Here is a 22,312-nt window from a genome sequence, read left to right as displayed (position 1 = left end):
ACTAAGAGCTACCATGCAGGTGTCACATCCCTAGTTCTGGTATGACCTAGGCTAGCTAGTCATGTGTGCATCACGTTTAAATTTCATTTAAATTTGAAATGGGGATTTGTAAAACCCTCAGAAATCATTTTTGGAAATGACCCAGATAAAAATTGCTCCAAAAGGGTCCAAGAAAATGTTCATGTCTCTCTCTGAAAATATTGGGCATAGGTAAAATTCAAACCAATATTTTTCGGAGCTCATAAATATTTATTTTGGCCATTTGGAATTAATCCAGTAATTATTTGCGTTGGATAAATATTTTTATATATATATAATATTGTCCAATAATTCTGAATTTTGGTGAGGGGCTTTGGAATAATCCTTTAGGCCCCTGCAAAAAATTTCAAAAGAAAATAACTTGATTTAGTATTTTTATTAAATCAAAACAAAGGTCAGAAAATAGAAAAGAAAACAAAAATGGAGAAAAGCTCACCTGGCCTTACCTGCCTGGCAGCCCAGCTGGCGGCCCAGCTCCTCTAGCCGGCCCAGCTGACTGGCGATGCCAGTCGTCCTCCACCTCCCGCCAGGAAAACGCGCGCGCGTGGCCGCCGCGCGCGAGCACACGCCGGCCACCTCCTGCTTCCCCGCTCGCCGCTGGAGTCACCCGACGACGCCACGCACCCCCCCTGAACACCGCTCACTCCCCCCAGTCCTCTCCTCTCCTCTCCCTCGCTTTCTCGCTCACGACCGAGCGCTGCCGTCGCCACCGGCCACCGTTGCCGCAGCCACCGCCTCCCCCTCGCCCTCTCTCCATGTCTGCGAGCTCCGCCACCTCGCCCTGAAGCTCTCCGTCGAGCCACGCGCCTCGGGAGGCCCTGGAGCGCCTCCATCACCGCCGTCTTCATCTCCGGCCACCGTGGATCTCCATCGCCGCCCTGCCGTCTTCAGTGCATCCCCGAGCTCCCCGCCAAGCCCACCGAGACCGCTGTGAGCTGCTGCTCCTCCTCTCCCTCTCCGTTTGCTCGCTTGCATGCCGTAGCCGCTGCCTCGCCGATGACCGTGACCGTCGCTGCCTGAGCTCGTCGCCGACGCAGCTCCGGTGACCAAATGGTCGCCCCAGCAAGTCCAAACCTCTCCCTGCACCACGCAGAGGCTGTAGGTGCTACGCCCGCATCGCCACGCCCACTGCAGCTTCGAACCCGAGTTCGACCGAACTCCGGTCGCCGCGGACTTGCTCGCCGTCGTTGGCTCCGGCCACCATAGGCCCGGCCTCCACCACCACTAGACGTGCGCCTGCAAGAGCTCTCTAACGAGCCCAACAACAGCCTCGCTCGTGCCCTGTGGCTGTTTTCCGAGCTGCGCCGCCGTCCCGGGCCTCACTGGCGTCGAGTCGCCGGCGGGTTTGACCGCTGACCGGGGTTGACCCTCCCCCTTGTGTCACTGACGCGTGGGCCACCCCCTGACATCTTTAGTTAGTATTAGATTAACACTAATTAATCTAGGTTAGTTACCTAGTTAGTCACTGACCAGTGGGCCCGGCGCCCACTAATCCTAATTAGACTAAATAAACCCCCTGTTAACTAACTGAGTCACTGACGTGTGGACCCCACACGTCAGGTTTGACTTGGTTAGCACTATTGACTTGCTGACACAAGCATGACGTTGTGCTGACGCAATATATCATTTTCTGGTATTAAAATAAATCAGGAAATTCCATAAAATGTTCAAAACTTCTAAAAATCATAGAAAATAATCTATAACTCAGAATGAAATAATTTATATATGAAAATTTATCAGAAAAATTCAAGGAATCTGTTTATGGCATTTTCATGCATGTTTGAACAATATTTGTCCTCTGTTTTGGACAAAACAAATAAATGGCATTTAACTAATCATATATGGAGTTTGAATTTGAATCTTGTATTCAAACCAACTTCATTTAATTGTGTTGCTAGTTGCATTAGCTCATACAACATCATATACTCATGCCATGTTCATGCATCATAATGTTGCATATGCTTGTGTTTGATTTCCGACACCGTTCCTTCTCGATAGGTCCTGCTCCGGAAAGTGTTCGAGAGTACCTATCAGTGGAGCAGTGCCCCCCTGTTGATCTACCAGGCAAGCAACCCATTGATCATTCCGATACAAACCCATGTTCTCGCTTCTGCTCTTGTTTACTGCATTAAGACAACGCGATTCAAACTGCTGTGTGCTACGGTAGCTGAACCCTTATCCTCTGCATGACCTGTCATTGCCACAGTAACTAGATGAAACCCACTAGCATGTGTAGGAGCTGATTGAGCCATGTTGTGTTCTTGCCATGCCATGCCTGCTATTGCTTAGAGTTGTGTCAGGTCTGATTCATCGGGAATGAATTGGAGTGGTACGATATGTTCTGGTGCTGAGAGTTAAGCGTGTGAACACGATTTGGTAAAAGTAGCGGTGAGAGGCCATGTAGGAGTACATGGTGGGTTGTCTCACTGGAACCGTCCTTAAGCACTGAGTTTCGTGTATGTTGTCCAATGACTAGCTACTACCACACATTGGAATGCTTAAGTGCCCCTCTCGACTTATTAGCCAACTTGATCTCTGTTCAGGAGTCGCAAATAGTTTCTGGTGTTTGTAGGTAGTGTTAGTAGTCTACCAAGTGGCACCCGGCCAGGTGGGCTTGGGACAGACTAGGCACAAGTGGCATGGTGTACCAAGCGCAGATCCATCCGGCGAGGTGCGCTTGGGAACCCTGCACATATCGTTTGGGGCCGTGAGCGACACCTCGGCCGGATCTCCTTGCGGATGGAACCCGAATAGGCGATAAACCTGGACTAGAGTCTTGTGTGGTTAGTCAGGTCGTGGCCGACACCCTCGCCAGGCTTCCGCTTGAAGGTTGCCGAGGTACATGACGTGTACATGGTGATAAGTGGTGAGAGCGTGTGTGAAGAAGTACACCCCTGCAGGGTTATCATGATCTATTCGAATAGCCGTGTCCTCGGTTACGGACTTCTTGGATGCTTACGTGGTACATAGACAACTTAAAGTGGATACTCTAAAATGCTCAAGACAAGTGCGAGTGCTATGGATGGCCTTCTCGTCAGGAGACGAGGATGAATCCATAGTAGTTTATTGATGTGGTGTTTAATGGACTCGTGTGCGCTGCCTCATCTCAAAGAAGTTTCTCGTTGTCGTAGAACAGGATAGCCATTGAGTCAAAGCTGGCTTGCTGCAACTAAACCCCACTTCACCTTCTTGATACAAATGCATGTATGATAGGATCTGATGTAAGTCTTGCTGAGTACCTTTGTACTCACGTTTGCTTTATTTATGTTTTGCAGATGAGACATCTGTCTCACTAGTAGTACCACTTGGACTTCGACGAGTAGCTTGTACCTCAGCTACGATCTTGGTCCCTTGGGAGGGACTTGTGGATAGTCAGGCTCCTCGTCCTTTTTATTTCGTAGTTGTCTGTACTCAGACATGTAATGCTTCCGTTGCTTGTATGCTCTGAATGATGGGTCATGTGACCCTTGTTTGTATTTAATGCTATGTGGCTCTTCTGAGCCTTTATCTATATGAGTTTGCGTTATGTTGTGATGCCATGTTGTACAGCACATACTTGCATGTTATGCGTACGTGTGATGTGTACTGTTATGTGTGGGATCCGACAATCTAGTTGTTTATCCTTGGCAGCCTCTCTTATGGGGAAATGTAGTTTAGTGCTTCCTTGAGCCATAGTAGTCCTGCTAGCCCAGCACTACTGCTCAGAACACTTGACTGGCCGGCATGTGTTCCACTTCGTTCCTATGTCTGTCCCTTCGGGGAAATGTCACGCGGTGACTTCCGGAGTCCTGCCTAGCCTGCTACAGCCCGGGTTCCCCGGAGTCCTGTTAGCCCAGTGCTACAGCCCGGATTCATATGTTGTTGACCGACATGCTCGATGTGATTCATGTATGCCTGTCCCCATAGGTTAGCACCGCTTTGGGTTCACGACTAGCCATGTCGGCCCGGGTTCTCTGTCATATGGATGCTAGCGATACTATCATATACGTGAGCCAAAAGGCGCAAACGGTCCCGGGCCATGGTAAGGCGACACCCGTGGGAATACCGTGCGTGAGGCCGCAAAGTGATATGAGGTGTTATAGGCTAGATCGGTGTGACTTAGAATCGGGGTCCCAACAGCTTTGGTATCAGAGCCTGACTGCCTGTAGGATTTCCAAGCCAACCTGTTCGAAGTTGAGTCTAGAAATTCTTTAGTTATGTAAGGGAATTGATTGTGGAAGGGAACGTAAGGCTCTTTTTACTCCCTATACCTCATGCCTTCTGATCTGAGTCATCCTATCTTTCCTACGGGGTTAAGGAGCTAGGCTTCCTCTTCTGTCTATCAGGATCATGTGTTACTACTCCGTAGTTTCTTAGGATTGGTTGATCTGAGTCATATCCCAGTTCGAGTATTTCCGGTGTAGCCTGTTTAGTAATATTTTTGAACCTTGAGTGATGATGTTGAGGTTGGTGCTACCCGTCTTTGCAGAATGTTTCATTTTGAGCATTCTACTGCCGTTATGCTGCCGGCATTGTTCTAAGAGTTTGAGAGATACTAAATTCTTGTGCTACCCTCTGCAACCTATAGTTGATGCTGAATCCATCCTTGTCTTCCTTGGTTTCGTTCTTCAGGATGTTGCCGGATAACCTAAGTTCTATTGCTCGTAGCCGGAACCACGGAGATGGTAGGGATGAGGATCCTCCCGATCAGTCCTCGTTGGCAGAGTTCATGCTAGAGATGGAGAGGAACAAGCGTGAGTCTAACCGCTTGCTAGCACGTATTGAGGAGAACACCTCCTAGCAGCACAAAGAGTTTGTGTCCATTCATGACTTCATTGGCCTGAAACCACCTACCTTCCATCATTCCATTGAACCACTTTATGCGGATGACTAGCTCCGTAGTATCACACACAAGCTGCGTTCTGTGAACATAGCTGAAGGTGACAAGGTCACCTATGCTGCTTATCACCTGGAAGGTCCTGCTAGTATTTGGTGGCAGAACTATGAGGCTATGCTTCCAGCTGGCCAGATACCCACCTGGAGAGATTTCATTGAGGCTTTTCGCGAGCATCACATCCCTCAGGCTCTCATTGACCTCAAGAGAGAAGAGTTTTGTAGTTTCACCCAGAGTAAGATGGCTGTTGATGCTTATAGTAGAGAATTTGAGAACCTTGCCCGCTATGCTACAGAAGAAGTGTCCACAGATGCCAAGAAGCAGGCTAGGTTCCGGAAGGGTCTCAACCCCAAGTTGCATCGTGATCTCCACTTGCATCATTGCAATACATTCCACGCTCTTGTGAACAAGGCCATTAATGCAGAGACAGCTCAACTCACCTACGAGGAATCTCGTAAGCACACCCGTGATTTGGGTTCTTCCTCTGGTTCTAGTTCTCAGAAGCGCCGGATTTGGGTTCCGAACTCCGCTCTTCCACCCGGTTATACACCAAGGCCTTCTTGTGTGGCACCTCACCCAGTTCAACCATATGCTACACCCATGCCTATTGGTAGACCACTTGTCAATGCGGGTCCTTGTCCTACCTCCAAGATTTGTTACAAGTGCGGAGAGCCAGGCCACATTGCCCGTATTTGCACTCAGACTCGTGTTGCTCCACCCCAGCCCGAGAAGTCTGTTGGCCGTGGTAGTAAGCCTTCACACCAAATGATCAGTGCCAAGTCAGCTCCCACTGAACTTGGACGTGTGCATCATGTCTCAGCTAAAGACGCTCATGATGATCCAGATGTCGTTCTTGGTACACTCCTTGTCAACTGTCACCCAGCTTCGGTTCTATTCGATACCGGGGCATCTCACTCCTTCATTTCCGAAAGTTATGCCCATTTGCACGACATGTCATTTTGTGATATGCCCTCCCCACTACTCATTCAAACTCCTGGATCCAAGTGACAAACTTCTAGGATAAGTTATGGCAATGAAATACATGTTGACAGACTTGTATTTCTAGCTTCCTTGATATCCCTCAAGTCTTCAGATATTAACATCATCTTGGGGTATGGACTGGATGAAAGCTCATTATGTCAAGATTGACTGTTACACCAGGTCTGTTCAGCTCACACACCCCTCTGGCAAGATAGTCACTGTCTCCACCAAAATTGCAAGGCGTCAACTATATTCTCTAAATGCCAGCCCTCTTCCTGACCTTGAAGATATCCCGGTAGTCCGCGACTTTCTGGATGTCTTTCTAGAGGAACTGCCAGGTATTCCACCTGACAGAGATGTAGAGTTTGTTATAGATCTTATCCCCGGAACCGCCCCAATTTCTAGGAGACCTTACAAGATGGCACCCTTAGAGCTAGCCGAGCTTAAGAAACAACTCGATGAATCCTTGCAAAAGGGTTTCATCCGTCCTAGTTCTTCTCCCTGGGCTTGCCCCATCCTCTTCGTCAAGAAGAAGGATGGTACGGACCGAATGGTTGTAGATTATCGTCCCGTTAATTTGGTCACGATAAAGAACAAGTATCCGCTCCCTAGGATCAACGATCTGTATGATCAGCTCGCTGGATCCTCAGTCTTCTCCAAGATGGATTTGAGGTTAGGCTACCACCAAATCAAGATCAGAAATGGGGATATTCCTAAGATAGCTTTTGTCACTCGTTATGGTCAGTACGAGTACACCATCATGTCCTTTGGTCTAACCAACGCTCCAGCTACTTTCTCTCGCTTGATGAACTCGATCTTCATGGAGTACTTAGATAAGTTCGTCGTGGTTTACCTCGATGATATCCTTATTTACTCGAAGAACGAGGAAGAGCATGCCGAACATCTTAGACTTGTGTTAGAAAAACTCATAGAGCACCGCCTTTATGCCAAGTTCTCCAAGTGTGAATTTTGGTTGCCAGAAGTGACCTATCTCGGCCACGTAATCTCTGGTAAGGGCATTGCTGTCAATCCCGAAAGAGTTCATGCCGTTCTTGATTGGACTCCACCTAAAACGGTTAAGCAAGTTAGGAGTTTCCTTGGCCTAGCCAGTTATTGTCGCCGCTTCGTTGAGAAGTTCTCCAAAGTGGCCAAACCTCTCACGGAACTTCTCAAGAAAGATAAAAAGTTTGAGTGGTCCCCACAGTGTGAGCACAGTTTTCAGGAACTGAAAAGACGCCTGACTTCTGCTCCCATACTTGTGCCACCGGACTTCACTAAGGACTTTGTTATCTATTGTGATGCCTCACGACAGGGACTAGGTTGCATTCTTATGCAAGATCGCCATGTGATTGCCTATGCATCTCGACAGTTGCATCCACATGAGGAGAATTATCCTACACGTGATCTAGAGCTTGTAGCCGTAGTCTATGCACTTAAGACATGGCGACATTACCTTCTCGGTAAACGTTGCAAGATTTACACCGACCACTAGAGTCTCAAGTATATCTTCACCAACCAGATTTGAACCTTAGGCAAAGACGTTGGTTGGAGTTGATCTCAGATTACGACTTAGGGATTACCTACACCCCAGGCAAGGGGAATGTCATGGCTGATGCGCTAAGTCGTAAGTTCTATTGCAACAATCTCATGTTGCAACAGGGCCAGCCATTTCTCCATGAGGAATTATCTAAGCTTAACCTTCACATTGCTCCTCACGGATTCCTTTCTACCTTGGTGGCGAAACCTACCCTTGAGGATCAGATCATTACTGATCAGAAGTTTGATAGGGGTGTTATCCGCATCAAGAGAAACATTAAGAAGGGAGTTGGTGGTTGTTTCTCTATGGATGATCGGGGTGTTGTTTTCTTTGAGAATCGCTTGGTGATTCCCAAGAGTCAACATCTGCGACAACTGATTCTTAAGGAGGCACATGAATCCCCTCTCATGATTCATCCCGGTAGTACTAAGATGTATCAGGACCTACGCCAGAGGTTCTGGTGGACTAGGATGAAGAGAGAAATTGCTCAGTTCATTGCTAACTGTGATGTTTGTCGTCGCGTTAAGGCAGAGCATCAAAGGCCTGCTGGCACCCTTCAACCTTTAGCTATTCCTGAGTGGAAATGGGATAAAGTTGGTATGGACTTCATCACCGGCTTTCCCAGGACCAAGAGAGGGAATAATGCTATCTTCGTAGTCATTGATCGTCTTTCCAAAGTGGCTCACTTCCTACCCGTTCGAGAGAGTATCACTGCTAGTCAGCTCGCTGACTTATATATTTCTCGAATAGTATCACTTCATGGTGTTCCACTAGAGATCAATTCAGACCGTGGTAGTCTTTTCACCTCTCATTTCTGGGAGAGTTTCCAAACTGCCATGGGCACCCATCTTTCCTTCAGTACCGCTTTCCACCCTCAATCAAGTGGTCAGGTGGAAAGGGTCAACCAAATTCTCGAAGACATGCTTAGAGCTTGTGTTATCTCATTCGGTATGGATTGGGAGAAGTGTCTTCCCTTCGCCGAGTTTGCTTATAACAATAGCTACCAATCCAGCCTCAAGAAAGCTCCTTTTGAGGTTCTGTATGGACGAAGATGTCGAACACCTTTGAACTGGTCAGAAACCGGTGAGAGACAATTCTTTAGACCGGATATGATCCAGGAGGCAGAAGAGCAAGTTCGCATCATTCGTGAGAACTTGAAAACAGCCCAATCTCGTCAAAAGAGCCAGTATGACCGTCGTCATAAGGAAGTGGCTTATGAAGTTGGCGACAAGGCTTATCTTCGGGTTACTCCCTTGAAGGGTACCCATCGTTTTGGTATCAAAGGCAAGTTGGCTCCTCGTTACATTGGTCCTTTTCGCATTCTCGCTAAACGAGGAGAGGTTGCCTACCAGTTGGAACTACCCACACATCTTTCTTGAGTACATGATGTCTTCCACGTCTCTCAACTCATGCATTGCTTCTCGGATCCCATCCGCGGAGTGGACCATGAAACGCTTGATCTCCAAGATAACCTCACTTATCGAGAGTACCCTGTTTGCATCCTTGATCAAGCAGAGCGTGTCACCCGACATCATAACATCAAGTTTCTCAAGGTTCAGTGGTCTCATCATTCCGAGAGAGAAGCTACTTGGGAGCGTGAAGATCGTCTTCAACTTGAGTACCCCGCTTTCTTCCCGCCGACTCCTGAATCTCGGGACGAGATTCTTCCGAGTGGGGGCGAGTTGTCACATCCCTAGTTCTGGTATGACCTAGGCTAGCTAGTCATGTGTGCATCACGTTTAAATTTCATTTAAATTTGAAATGGGGATTTGTAAAACCCTCAGAAATCATTTCTGGAAATGACCCAGATAAAAATTGCTCCAAAAGGGTCCAAGAAAATGTTCATGTCTCTCTCTGAAAATATTGGCCAGAGGTAAAATTCAAACCAATATTTTTAGGAGCTCATAAATATTTATTTTGGCCATTTGGAATTAATCCAGTAATTATTTGCGTTGGATAAATATTTTTATATATATAAAATATTGTCCAATAATTCTGAATTTTGGTGAGGGGCTTTGGAATAATCCTTTAGGCCCCTGCAAAAATTTTCAGAAGAAAATAACTTGATTTAGTATTTTTATTAAATAAAACAAAGGTCAGAAAATAGAAAAGAAAACAAAAATGGAGAAAAGCTCACCTGGCCTTACCTGCCTGGCAGCCTAGCTGGCGGCCCAACTCCTCTAGCCGGCCCAGCCGACTGGCGATGCCAGTCGTCCTCCACCTCCCGCCAGGAGGACGCGCGCGCGTGGCCGCCGCGCGCGAGCACACGCCGGCCACCTCCTGCTTCCCCGCTCGCCGCTGGAGTCACCCGACGATGCCACGCACCCCCCCTGAACACCGCTCACTCCCCCCAGTCCTCTCCTCTCCTCTCCCTTGCTTTCTCGCTCACGGTCGAGCGCTGCCGTCGCCAACGGCCACCGTTGCCGCAGCCACCGCCTCCCCCTCGCCCTCCCTCCGTGTCTGCGAGCTCCGCCACCTCACCCTGAAGCTCTCCGTCGAGCCACGCGCCTCGGGAGGCCCTGGAGCGCCTCCATCGCTGTCGTCTTCATCTCCGGCCGTCGTGGATCTCCATCGCCTCCCCGCCGTCTTCAGTGCATCCCGGAGCTCGCCGTCAAGCCCACAGAGACCGCTGTGAGTTGCTGCTCCTCCGCTCCCTCTCCGTTTGCTCACTTGCATGCCGTAGCCGCTGCCTCGCCGATGACCGTGACCGTTGCCGCCTGAGATCGTCGCCGACGCAGCTCCGGTGACCACATGGTCGCCCCAGCAAGTCCAAACCTCTCCCCGCACCACGCAGAGGCCGTAGGTGCTACGCCCGCATCGCCATGCCCACTGCAGCTTCGAACCCGAGCTCGACCGAACTCCGGCCGCCGCGGACTTGCTCGCCGTCGTTGGCTCCGGCCACCATAGGCCCGGCCTCCACCACCACTAGACGCGCGCCTGCAAGAGCTCTCCAACGAGCCCAAGAACAGCCTCGCTCGTGCCCTGTGGCCGTTTTCCGAGCCGCGCCGCCGTCTCGGGCCTCGCCGGCGTCGAGTCGCCGGCGGGTTTGACCCTCCCCCTTGTGTCACTGATGCCTGGGCCACCCCCTGACATCTTTAGTTAGTATTAGATTAACACTAATTAATCTAGGTTAGTTACCTAGTTACTCACTGACCAGTGGGCCCGGCACCCACTAATCCTAGTTAGACTAAATAAACCCCCTGTTAACTAACTGAATCACTAACGTGTGGACCCCACACGTCAGGTTTGACTTGGTCAGCGTTGTTGACTTGCTGACGCAAGCATGACGCTGTGCTGACGCAATATATCATTTTCTGGTATTAAAATAAATCAGGAAATTCCAGAAAATGTTCAAAACTTCTAAAAATCATAGAAAATAATCTATAACTTAGAATGAAATAATTTATATATGAAAAATTATCAGAAAAATTCAAGGAATCTGTTTATGGCATTTTCATGCATGTTTGAACAATGTTTGTCCTCTGTTTTGGACAAAACAAATAAATGGCATTTAACTAATCATATATGGAGTTTGAATTTGAATCTTGTATTCAAACCAACTTCATTTAATTGTGTTGCTAGTTGCATTAGCTCCTACAACATCACATACTCATGCCATGTTCATGCATCATAATGTTGCATATGCTTGTGTTTGATTTCCGACACCGTTCCTTCTCGATAGGTCCTGCTCCGGAAAGTGTTCGAGAGTACCTATCAGTGGAGCAGTGCCCCCTGTTGATCTACCAGGCAAGCAACCCATTGATCATTCCGATACAAACCCATGTTCTCGCTTCTGCTCTTGTTTACTGCATTAAGACAACGCGATTCAAACTGCTGTGTGCTACGGTAGCTGAACCCTTATCCTCTGCATGACCTGTCATTGCCACAGTAACTAGATGAAACCCACTAGCATGTGTAGGAGTTGATTGAGCCATGTTGTGTTCTTGCCATGCCATGCCTGCTATTGCTTAGAGTTGTGTCAGGTCTGATTCATCGGGAATGAATTGGAGTGGTACGATATGTTCTGGTGCTGAGAGTTAAGCATGTGAACACGATTTGATAAAGGTAGCGGTGAGAGGCCATGTAGGAGTACATGGTGGGTTGTCTCACTGGAACCGTCCTTAAGAACTGAGTTTCGTGTATGTTGTCCAATGACTAGTTACTACCACACATTGGAATGCTTAAGTGCCCCTCTCGACTTATTAGCCAACTTGATCTCTGTTCAGGAGTCGCAAATAGTTTCTGGTGTTTGTAGGTAGTGTTAGTAGTCTACCAAGTGGCACCCGGCCAAGTGGGCTTGGGACAGACTAGGCACAAGTTGCACGGTGTACCAAGCGCAGATCCATCCGGCGAGGTGGGCTTGGGAACCCTACACATATCGTTTGGGGCCGTGAGCGACACCCCGGCCGGATCTCCTTGCGGATGGAACCCGAATAGGTGATAAACCTGGACTAGAGTCTTGTGTGGTTAGTCAGGTCGTGGCCGACACCCTCGCCAGGCTTCCGCTTGAAGGTTGCCGAGGTACATGACGTGTACATGGTGATAAGTGGTGAGAGCGTGTGTGAAGAAGTACACCCCTGCAGGGTTATCATGATCTATTCGAATAGCCGTGTCCTCGGTTACGGACTTCTTGGATGCTTACGTGGTACATAGACAACTTAAAGTGGATACTCTAGAATGCTCAAGACAAGTGTGAGTGCTATGGATGGCCTTCTCGTCAGGAGACGAGGATGAATCCATAGTAGTGTATTGATGTGGTGCTTAGTGGACTCGTGTGCGCTGCCTCATCTCAAAGAAGTTTCTCGTTGTCGTAGAACAGGATAGCCACTGAGTCAAAGCTGGCTTGCTGCAACTAAACCCCACTTCACCTTCTTGATACAAATGCATGTATGATAGGATCTGATGTAAGTCTTGCTGAGTACCTTTGTACTCACGTTTGCTTTATTTACGTTTTGCAGATGAGACATCTGTCTCACTAGTAGTACCACTTGGACTTCGACGAGTAGCTTGTACCTCAGCTACGATCTTGGTCCCTTGGGAGGGACTTGTGGATAGTCAGGCTCCTCGGCCTTTTTCTTTCGTAGTTGTCTGTACTCAGACATGTAATGCTTCCGTTGCTTGTATGCTCTGAATGATGAGTCATGTGACCCCTGTTTGTATTTAATGCTATGTGGCTCTTCTGAGCCTTTATCTATATGACGCGTTATGTTGTGATGCCATGTTGTACAGCACATACTTGCATGTTATGCGTACGTGTGACGTGTACTGCTATGTGTGGGATCCGACAATCTAGTTGTTTATCCTTGGCAGCCTCTCTTATGGGGAAATGTAGTTTAGTGCTTCCTTGAGCCATAGTAGTCCTGCTAGCCCAGCACTACTGCTCAGAACACTTGACTGGCCGGCATGTGTTCCACTTCGTTCCTATGTCTGTCCCTTCGGGTAAATGTCACGCAGTGACTTCCGGAGTCCTGCCTAGCCTGCTACAGCCCGGGTTCCCCGGAGTCCTGTTAGCCTAGTGCTACAGCCCGGATTCATATGCTGTTGACCGACATGCTTGATGTGATTCATGTATGCCTGTCCCCATAGGTTAGCACCGCTTTGGGTTCACGACTAGCCATGTCAGCCCAGGTTCTCTGTCATATGGATGCTAGCGATACTATCATATACGTGAGCCAAAAGGCACAAACGGTCCCGGACCATGGTAAGGCGACACCCGTGGGAATACCGTGCGTGAGGCCGCAAAGTGATATGAGGTGTTACAGGCTAGATCGGTGTGACTTAGAATCGGGGTCCCGACAGCAGGGCCACGTATTAACTCGCATGCAAGCCGACTTTGATTTCTTGACTGATCAACGTGTAGTTGCGCTCCATGCATTGGGTTTCCGAGGGAGATAACAAGGCAGAGTAAGGAGCGTTTGGTTACATTGCTTAGGCTGGTCATAGTGGTGAGTAACTTGGACTAGTACAACATGCATATGATACTAATCTATGTTACTACTACGCGAAGTTTGCCATCGAAAACGAGCCGATCTGGCTCTCCTGAGCTAGCAAGGCTTTTCTAGCGCACCCAAGCTAGCTGGCCCACAAAAGCTAACATATTTTAATAGTTTCAAACGCCTAACCTTGCCCGGCTATGCTATAAGTTGTTCTTGCTAAGGATCCAAACGCTCCCTAAGTAACAACGCTCGCTAGCAACAAGGCCAGGAGGGGATTGAGATGCGAAGTTAATGGACGACGCCTAAACATTTTGGGAATATCTGATTTCCGTAGGATGACTTAACACCTAGACGGAGGGAGTACTACTCCTTAGTCCATGTTTGATGGAATATTCGTCACCTCTTATCTTCTTGTACGTACTCCATTTGTATCTCACTTCCTATGGCTTCGCACTCGCATGATTTTCCTATTCTATGAACCTGTGTGTGCCTGTGTGTGTGTGTGTTTAACAGCATGTGTGTGTTAGAGAGAGCGACAGATCGACCTACTCCTATAGAGAGATGGTGTGTAGTGTACAATTTTAGCCGCAAGAGTCGGTGCATCCTCTCATTTCCGGGCGTCCGGTAGGGACAGGCGGACAGCTGCCACGCCCGCTCCTGACCAGCCTGGCCCACCCAAAGCCCCTCCATCGCCCGCGCGCGCTTCCCGCCCGAAACAGTCAGCGCCGCTCCAAAGAATCGGTGTCGCATTCATGCCCGGGCAGAGCGGACGCGACCTCTCACTGGCGCTTGCGTTGAAGGGAGAAGCGGATTCAAGAGTGATGGTTGCTTCGTCCGTCCAACTTACTGCTGGGTCTATGTGATTTGACGGCTCATTGGTCATTATTACTGAGGTGGTAGGACTACTGGATGTCCCACGCTTTCGGCGAAAGGAGGTACTACTAGATTACAATTTGCTCCATTCTTACGGCGGAGGAGTGCAAGAGCAGTGAAAACACGCAGGCTGAGTGATTACATGGCCCACCTCACACTATCACCATATTTTCTGGACACCGTGCGACAGCTAACTCTTTACATAGTACTCCCTTCGTTCCTAAATATAAGTCTTTGTAGAGATTCCACTAGGTGGACCATATACGGAACAAAATGAATGAATCTACACTTAAAATGCATCTATATACATCCGTATGTGGTTCATGGTGAAATCTCTACAAAGACTTATATTTAGGAACGGAGGAAGTACTTGTATAGTACGTACTGTAATTTATCAGCGAGATAGTACAATGCTATGAAGCTTCCAGCTTCTGTTACATGTATCTTGCGTCCAAGGTTGCCCATTGCAACATTTCATCAAATACAAAGGAGACTAACATGCATGCTATTGCATCTCAATGATTGACAGATCATAGCAAATATGTACTCCCTCTGTTCCAAAATAAGTGTCTCAACTTTATGCTACATACGGAGCAAAATGAGTGAATCTACACTCTAAAATACGTCGATATACATCAGTGTTTGGAGTATGTACTACTAGTTCATATTGAAATCTATTAAAGGACATATATATTCCAAACAATATGATAATCTCTCTAACCAAGATAGTAGGGACGAGGAGTAAACAGAGGGAATAGTAAAATTTTCTCCTCGTCCTGCGAGCCACCGCGCGTGTGGCTGAGGGAGTGGGCGTAAGGCGTACAGTACTACTACTAGTAAGCAAGCTTCACCTCATCCTGCGAGCCACCGCGCCTGTGGGCGGGGGAGACGGCGTACTAAGCAAGCTACTCCTCGTTCTGCGAGTTGACGAGACACATCAAAAGTACTCCAGAGTATAGAGCCTTGCCTCTAAGGTAGACCCCACATGGTTTGCCTCTTTTTTAACATAACGCATCAGGTCGCAGTTTGTTTGTTCACCCATGGTAGAAGATCCTCCCTCCACCAGTGGACAACTAGTACACGTGTCAAATTACCACGTGGGCTGCCTTTTCCTATAGAAATGAGCTCCGCCGTGTACCCGCGCGGGTGTTACTACTAGGGAAAAGCTTATACACAGACGCTTACTAGTAGCGTGGGTTTATACCCCTCGCTACTACTACTTACTAGTAGCGCGGGTTTTTATTTTTAACCCTCGCTACTACTAAGTGGTCTCTGTCGTGTCCCCCCCCCCCCCGGGGACATGTCATAGTAGTAGCGAGGATTATAAACATGCGCTACTACTTTGTGAATAGCTGTAGCGCAGGTCAGATGCCCACGCTACTAGTACATTTCCACACCACCCACCCCCGATCCACCCCACCAACCGTCCCACTCCACCCACCAGTCCAGCACTGTTTGTCTCGAAAAAAAAACACCCAACCCTTGATCCAGATCCCCTCCACCGCCAGCCTCCCTTCCGCCTCCTCTCTTCTCCCGATTCACCCCTCGTCTCCCTCCCATCCCACGCTGTCGCCGCCCACCTCCCCGGAGACCTCCCCACCGGCGATCCCCAGCCTCTCCCTCTCCTTCTCCCCTGCATCTTCCTCTGAGCCGCGGCGAGGGGAGGCCACCATCGTTGTCGCCGCCGCACGCGATCCGGGAGGGCAAGAGGGGAGGCGGACGCGGGCGAGGAGATGGCATCGGAGGACGTGGTGGGGAAGAGCAGGGGTGACATGGCCGTCAACTCCATCGTCAACCTGGCTGAGGAGGCCAAGCTCGTGCGCGAGGGCGTCAAGGGCCCCGCCCATGGGTGTCTTCAACGTAAGTTCATTTGACAATAATTAATGGAAGGGAGGACGCCGCCCTTCCTCTGCTCCCTGTCCAAGCAAGCGAGCTCTGGATCCACCCCCACAACCACGGCATCGGCACCGGCACTAGAGGCCGTGGAGATGCAGCTCCGTCGCGCAGTCGTCGAGCCAAGGTACTCACTCCCCTCTTCCTTTTGCTTCGCTCATGGGTCATCAAATTTGCTTGCTACAGAAACATTAGAGAGGACAAGTCAATAAAACAGAACCTTTCTTCAGAGACAAGATGAGAGGAGAAAAGTTTGATATTTTCCTGTGATTGGAGACAGTAGGAAAATTTGACACTTGCGGAAATGCCAAGCTGATTAGGCATAGGAACCCAATCCATTCTGATTAGGGAGAGCCACTAGTAATTGCAGCAGACTTGACTTTGCACTCGTACATTCAGACGAATGAATATATGCATCACTCTTTGTTTGGCATGCCAAAACTAAGACGTGCAGATTCATCCATTTCTAAGCATCACCAATCCTGATCAGTTCCTAATGTAGATTTGTTGCATTCATGGAACCATTTCTAATTTTTGGTGGCCACTCAAACTAAACTTCTTTGAGTGCACAGTAATTGCTCACGTTTTCAGTTCTGAATCATCATGAGGAAATAATGCTAATAGTATTCCGATCTCAGTTTCAGTCATGTGCTGCTTGGCCCTTCACCGTGGCACTCACCACTAACTACCTATCTTGTCTTGTCACGTACCTGAAAAATGCTAAACTAAAAGGCATTGTTGTTGCCCGAAACAGAGTAGCCCCTCCTCTAGTTTTGCAACCCTACCATCGGGTCTCTCTTGACAGCAAGTAACCCAGGTTCATAGCTATTGTAGGGCAGATGCTATGTAGAGAATCAATTAATTTCCTCTAGAAATGCTCAAGTGGTGATTTGGCGAAATTTGGAAATACTAGTTCTGCATCATGACATGCATACTGTTAAGGGAGATATCATCTATTTATCCGGCCAAAGCGCATATGCGAAGCCTTTGATTCGACGTAAAAATGGTGCATCGCCTCTCCCTACAAGGTGTTAGTTTTAGCATCTAGTTATGCATCATGGCTGTAAATTGAACTTGGTTCAGTTAAAAACTGCACTGTCCAATTTGACAGCAAGCTTAGATCTGAAAAATGAGTTAGCTAGGCTTAGAATTTTGAGTTGGCCCCTTTACATAAGTTTTAGATAAAGTTCCAAGGTTTCTTTAGAGTATTTATTTGTGTCGTTTGGATGTATGATTTGAGAGCAGCCATCAATTTAGTTTGCTGTCCCGAAATATATGTTCCTGGGTACAGTATTTTGATATGGGAGATTAGGCCCTGTTAGAGGTGGTATTAAAATAAAGTTACAACATGAAAATTTTAGAGGCTGTTCTGAAACTAACATATTTTACAATGGGCATGATGGATGTTGCAGGTTCATTGATGACAGCCAAGGGTTCATGCTCGGAAACGAGTACATCTTGCTCCATGTTGTCGGCTCAGCTAGAGTCCTTAATCATGAGGAGATGGGACACGTCGATTGTTAGAGTACACTTGATAGGTGCATTTTGTGAAATTCTAGCCAGAAGATTGATAGCATGCTTGCCTTCTTGTTCTTTTCCGTTCAAATGAATGTTCCTTTTCTTGTTGAATCCAAAGTAGCTAGCGGAGATCAAGCTGAAAGGTTGTTGATTGTCCCAAAGTTCTTGGACCATTTAGTTTGAATAGCCAGTGAGGAATTAAGCATATATTTTTGGCATGAGCCCCTTTAAATTGCTAGATGAGAAAGAATCTTAACTGAATTAATGGGTCTTGTGAATTGGAATATACCATTTAGTTGAACTGATGCAATTTGCGTACTAACAAGTTTTCACTTTCTCGACATGGGCGCAGGGGTGATCGACGCTGACTAGCGCAACCGGTGGGCGCTGTGCACTTCAACCACTCAGAGGCGGACTTCTCCGTGAAGCTGGTGGCCATGTCGCGTAGATGATTGTCCAGGTGATTTTGACGCCGGAGGTCGCCGAGGTGGTGGACCTCGACGCCACCGTCCGGGGGAGGGAGGAGGGAGGATTCGGGTCCACCGGCGTCTAAGCTTCGAGCCTTGGTAGATACATCTAGGGAAGTTGTCTGTTTAGGTTGGTGATGGAACACCAGGGAAGGTACCCACCTTTCGATGATCATTGTGTGTGTCTGAAGTTAAATGGAATCTTGAGAATGTTATGTGATGTTGGTTTGGTTTGCACTGTATGTATTATCATCCATGAATACTACATCTAACTTTTATTTTTTTAATTCCTAAATTATTAGTAGTAGCGTGGGAAGCAAATGAGCGCTACTAGTAGTTAGGTTAGTAGTAGCGTGGGATATAAGTGAGCGCTACTAGTAGTTAGGTTAGTAGTAGCGCGGGTGCACCCGCGCTGTTACTAACTTTTAGCTGTAGCGCGATACTAGTAGCGCGAGTATCCGCGCTACTAGTAGCATTTTACCCGCGCTGCTAGTAGCCTTTTTCCTAGTAGTGTGTGGTTGGGAAAGAGATGGGAGTATATGCGCCGTGCGTGCAGCTCTTCTCTTTGTGCACGTCCCCCACCTACGTAGGTGTGTGTGAGAGATACAAACCTAGACAAATGGCGTGTGCGTTCGTGAGTGTTTTTTGTTTTTTTAGGGGAGGTTGATTTCGTGAATGTATTTGTGGGAATATGTGTCGAAGACATCTCAAACATAATTTTGCATGCAATGTGTGTCAAATGGAGGCCTATCTATATCATATATAGAGGGTCAGGTGATCCACAAGAAGAGAGGGAGGGGTCATAGATATCGATAGAGTCGAAGAGAGGATCAAGTGGGTGTGTCGGGGATATACCCCGCGGTATGACCCGGCTGGAGTTGTAAACCGGCTGGGACTTGGTAAACCGGCGGATGGTAAACCGGCGGAGAGTCAAGACAAACGGTAAACCGGCTGGTAGTAAACCGGCAGACAGTTAAGATAGATGGCTAAAATAGACGGTAAAACCGGCGAGTGTTAAACCGGCAGAGTTAAGACAGATGGTAGCACCGGCAGGTATTAAGTCAATCATAACCCGACAGACAATGTTAAACCGGCAGACAATGTTAAACCGGCAGACGTTAAGAAGCCCAGGAAAGGAAGTCAAAATAGTTTAAGTCTTAGTCTGAAATGGACTCCACATGTAACCCGCCCTTCAACTTATAAAAGGAGGGGCAGGGCTCCCCAAAGAGGGACAAGCGACAAGCAAGAAGGAACAATCTTAGGGTTAGACACAAAGAGGAGTGCCAGTTTACGGCGACTCCCTCGTGATGATAATGAGATCTAGCATCAAACAACATGTAGGGTTGTTACCGGATGATGTTTCCCGGGACCCGAAGCTGTCTAAACCCTTGTCTTGTCTTGCGTCTCTCGATTCCGCTCAATCCCTCTCAAGCTACCACATGGATGCATTGGCCTCACGACTAAATCCTCACACTAAAGACATCTGACGTGTTAATTCCACGACAGTTGACGCCTATCGTGGGGCACGCGCACGGTGGTGTTGAGTTTTTGGAGGGATTTTTACAAAGGATCAAGAAGCTGGCGATTTATGAAAGATGAAGAAGAATTGAAGAGAAATTTGGGTTGTGTTGGTTTGCGCCGATACAAGTCGCCGAGCCCAGGGTTACCACGAGCTTTGGATGCTCCACGATCCGGTCTGATGCAAATCTAGCACCTACAATACGCATGATTATTAGAAGAAAATCATGTTGAATTGTTTTCGTCAAAGTTGTTTGACTACTCCCGAGGAGATCAGGCGTATTCTTTTTACTACTGTTATGCATGGATCTGAGCAAAGTTGTTACGAGGATTAATCGCTGGTTCGCTTTGGCCCCGATGGGAGTCAGTCCATGGAGATTAAAATCAGTAAAATCGATCCCGATGACGGTTCGGTCATGTGGTCTACTATTGAAAGCAAGGAAAGAGAAAATCGATCCGCTGCTCCTTCCGAACCGGCCGAGCCTTATCTGACCCAGAGGAGTCAACGCTGCTTGACCGATTCCGTTTTGCCTCTTTTTCAAACCGCCTCTGCTGCAGCTTGCTTGGCAGGCACCTTCTGACGTGGGCCGTCGTCCCGGGGTTGAACCGCCGCCGGATTAAGTTGACCCGGCTTCACCACAACCACGGCAGCCGTCCGAGTCGTTGTCGCCAAGTAACCCGCCTCTGCTGTGGCTAGCTATCCTCGAGTCGCCTGCGCCATGCTTCGTCTCCGAGCAGCCATCGCTGGGCGCGCCTCCGACTGCCGTTCGGCCACGGCCCCTGCTGCTCCAGCACTTTCCGACCCGCCGACGGTTCAGCCGCAGTTCGCCTCTGCCACTTCAGCGCACCTCAAGCCGCCGCCACTGCGCCCGTGCCAAGACTGCCGCCTCGCCTTCTGGTACGGGTCACACTCTGCCGCACCGAGCCGGTTTCCAGCGCCGTCGTGGTGGAGTGAGCCGTCGGTCTGCCACTGCGTGTTAAACCGGTCGTCGCTGTGCTTTGAAATCTACTGTCGGTTCAGCCGTGCGTCGCTGTCGCGTCGTCTCAATCCGCCGAGTCTGCGGCAAGACTTTCTGCACGAGGTGATTCGTCTGCAGCGTTTCTGACCCGAGGCCAACTGGAGTTCAAGCGATCCGTCTGACCACAGGTTCCGCCGCAGTCACCAGTACAACCTTGCCACCGTGGCCTGTAACCGTCTCCTCGAATGGTTGTCGCTGTCGTCCATAACTTGCCGAAGTCACCATTCTTCAATCGGAGTCGCTGCCGCAGTCTCCACCCCCGTCGTGGAAAGGCCATTGTTGGTGTTCCGCTTCTGTCCGGTTCACTGCACCGTTTTCTATGTTGCCGTGAATCGCCGCATGGTCGCCTGGACTCGGCCTCCTCTGTGGCCAAACTGCCCGTTGGCTTGCCTGCCATAAGGCCGCCATCGCCAAGCCACCTTTGCGGAGCCGCCTCGTCTCCTGAGCTGCTGCTGTCGCGCACCATGCCTCCTGGAGCCACCGCTATATCGCGTCGCGCCTCCAGAAGCGCCGCTGACTTCGTCGATATGGCTGTGACCCTTGATTCTGTGCTAAACTGCCTCGTCTCGTCCTCGAGCCACAGGGATCCATCTCCACTGCTTTGAGCCGCCCGTGCTCAGCCTTCCCCGCCCGCGCGCCGATGGCGCGCAACCCATCCGCATCGCGCGCTCAGTCTCCCCCGCTCCGCGTGCCTGCGACGCATCAGATCACGGCCGCTGCGAGCCGCCCGTGGCCTCTGCCGCCTCTCCCGTTGCTGTGCCACACGAGCATGTTTCCATTGGGTTCCGTTGAACCGCCACTCTGCGCCCCGTCAAGCGCGCTGCTGTGAACCTACCACCGCTTCAGAGCCGCGCCGCCTCGAGCGCCTGCACACCTGACGCGCCGAGCCTTTCCGCTCTGTGCCGGTTCAGCCCGCGCCTCCGCTTTGCGGCAGCACCGGGTTTGGCCGCCTGCTCGATGGCCCTGATGGACCGCCCGGGCGTGATCGCGCCTTTGTTTCCTGTCCGAGTCACCTTGCTCCGTTGAGAGTTGCCGCCGGATGCCAAACCATTTCCGTCTGAATCATGGCCAGGCCGTTGCCTTGTTCCCGCCGTCGCGGTCTCCGTTACTTTCAACCATTGTCGTGGCCGGCCATCTCTACGACCTCAGCTCCGCGAGCCGCCCTCAAACCGGTGTTTCCACGTTGAGCTGTCATAGCCTCCACTGCTGCAGGCCAGGTCAGTTCAAACCGCCGTTGGGCCTTGCCTGTTTGAACCGCCCCATAGTCCATCCGCCTCTGCACGCCGCTGAGAGCCGCGACCCGCCCGACACCTTTTGCCGCGCGCCGCCGCCGCCTTGAGCCGCCGGTCCAAGTCACCATCGTGAGCCGCCACGAGCCGCCCCTGTGAGTACATCCGATCGTCCCGGATGGCAGGTGCACGATTGGATTGATGTATTAGCGCTTCTACAAAGCGAAAGGCCTTTCCGTTGATACTAGGAAAAATCAAACTTTGGAGAAGGACAAAGAGCTCCATCAGAAATTGCCAATGCTACATCAGCGTGTTCTAAAACAAAATACAAAAGTCTAGCCTCTGGTGCTGAAGATTGGGAGAAACGGTGTCAGATCGGTTCAGCTCCTAAAATACTGTCAGTTGTCAAGGTTATGTCTGCACCTAGTG

General features: G+C 49.4%; 1 long non-coding RNA gene across 1 annotated transcript; it reads left to right on the top strand.

Moving 5' to 3' along the window:
- Nucleotides 1-1,371: 1,371 nt before the first annotated feature.
- Nucleotides 1,372-18,332, top strand: LOC125556081. The gene is made up of 4 exons (XR_007304995.1): nt 1,372-1,382; nt 4,443-4,445; nt 17,545-17,670; nt 18,003-18,332. It is a non-coding gene; the product is annotated as an uncharacterized LOC125556081 (long non-coding RNA).
- The last annotated feature ends 3,980 nt before the right edge of the window (nt 18,333-22,312 follow it).

This window comes from Triticum urartu, chromosome 5 (assembly GCF_003073215.2).
Source record: "Triticum urartu cultivar G1812 chromosome 5, Tu2.1, whole genome shotgun sequence".
NCBI classification, from domain to species: Eukaryota; Viridiplantae; Streptophyta; class Magnoliopsida; order Poales; family Poaceae; genus Triticum; species Triticum urartu.
Note: the sequence above shows the minus strand (reverse complement) of the source record. Positions and strands in the feature narration are given on the sequence as shown.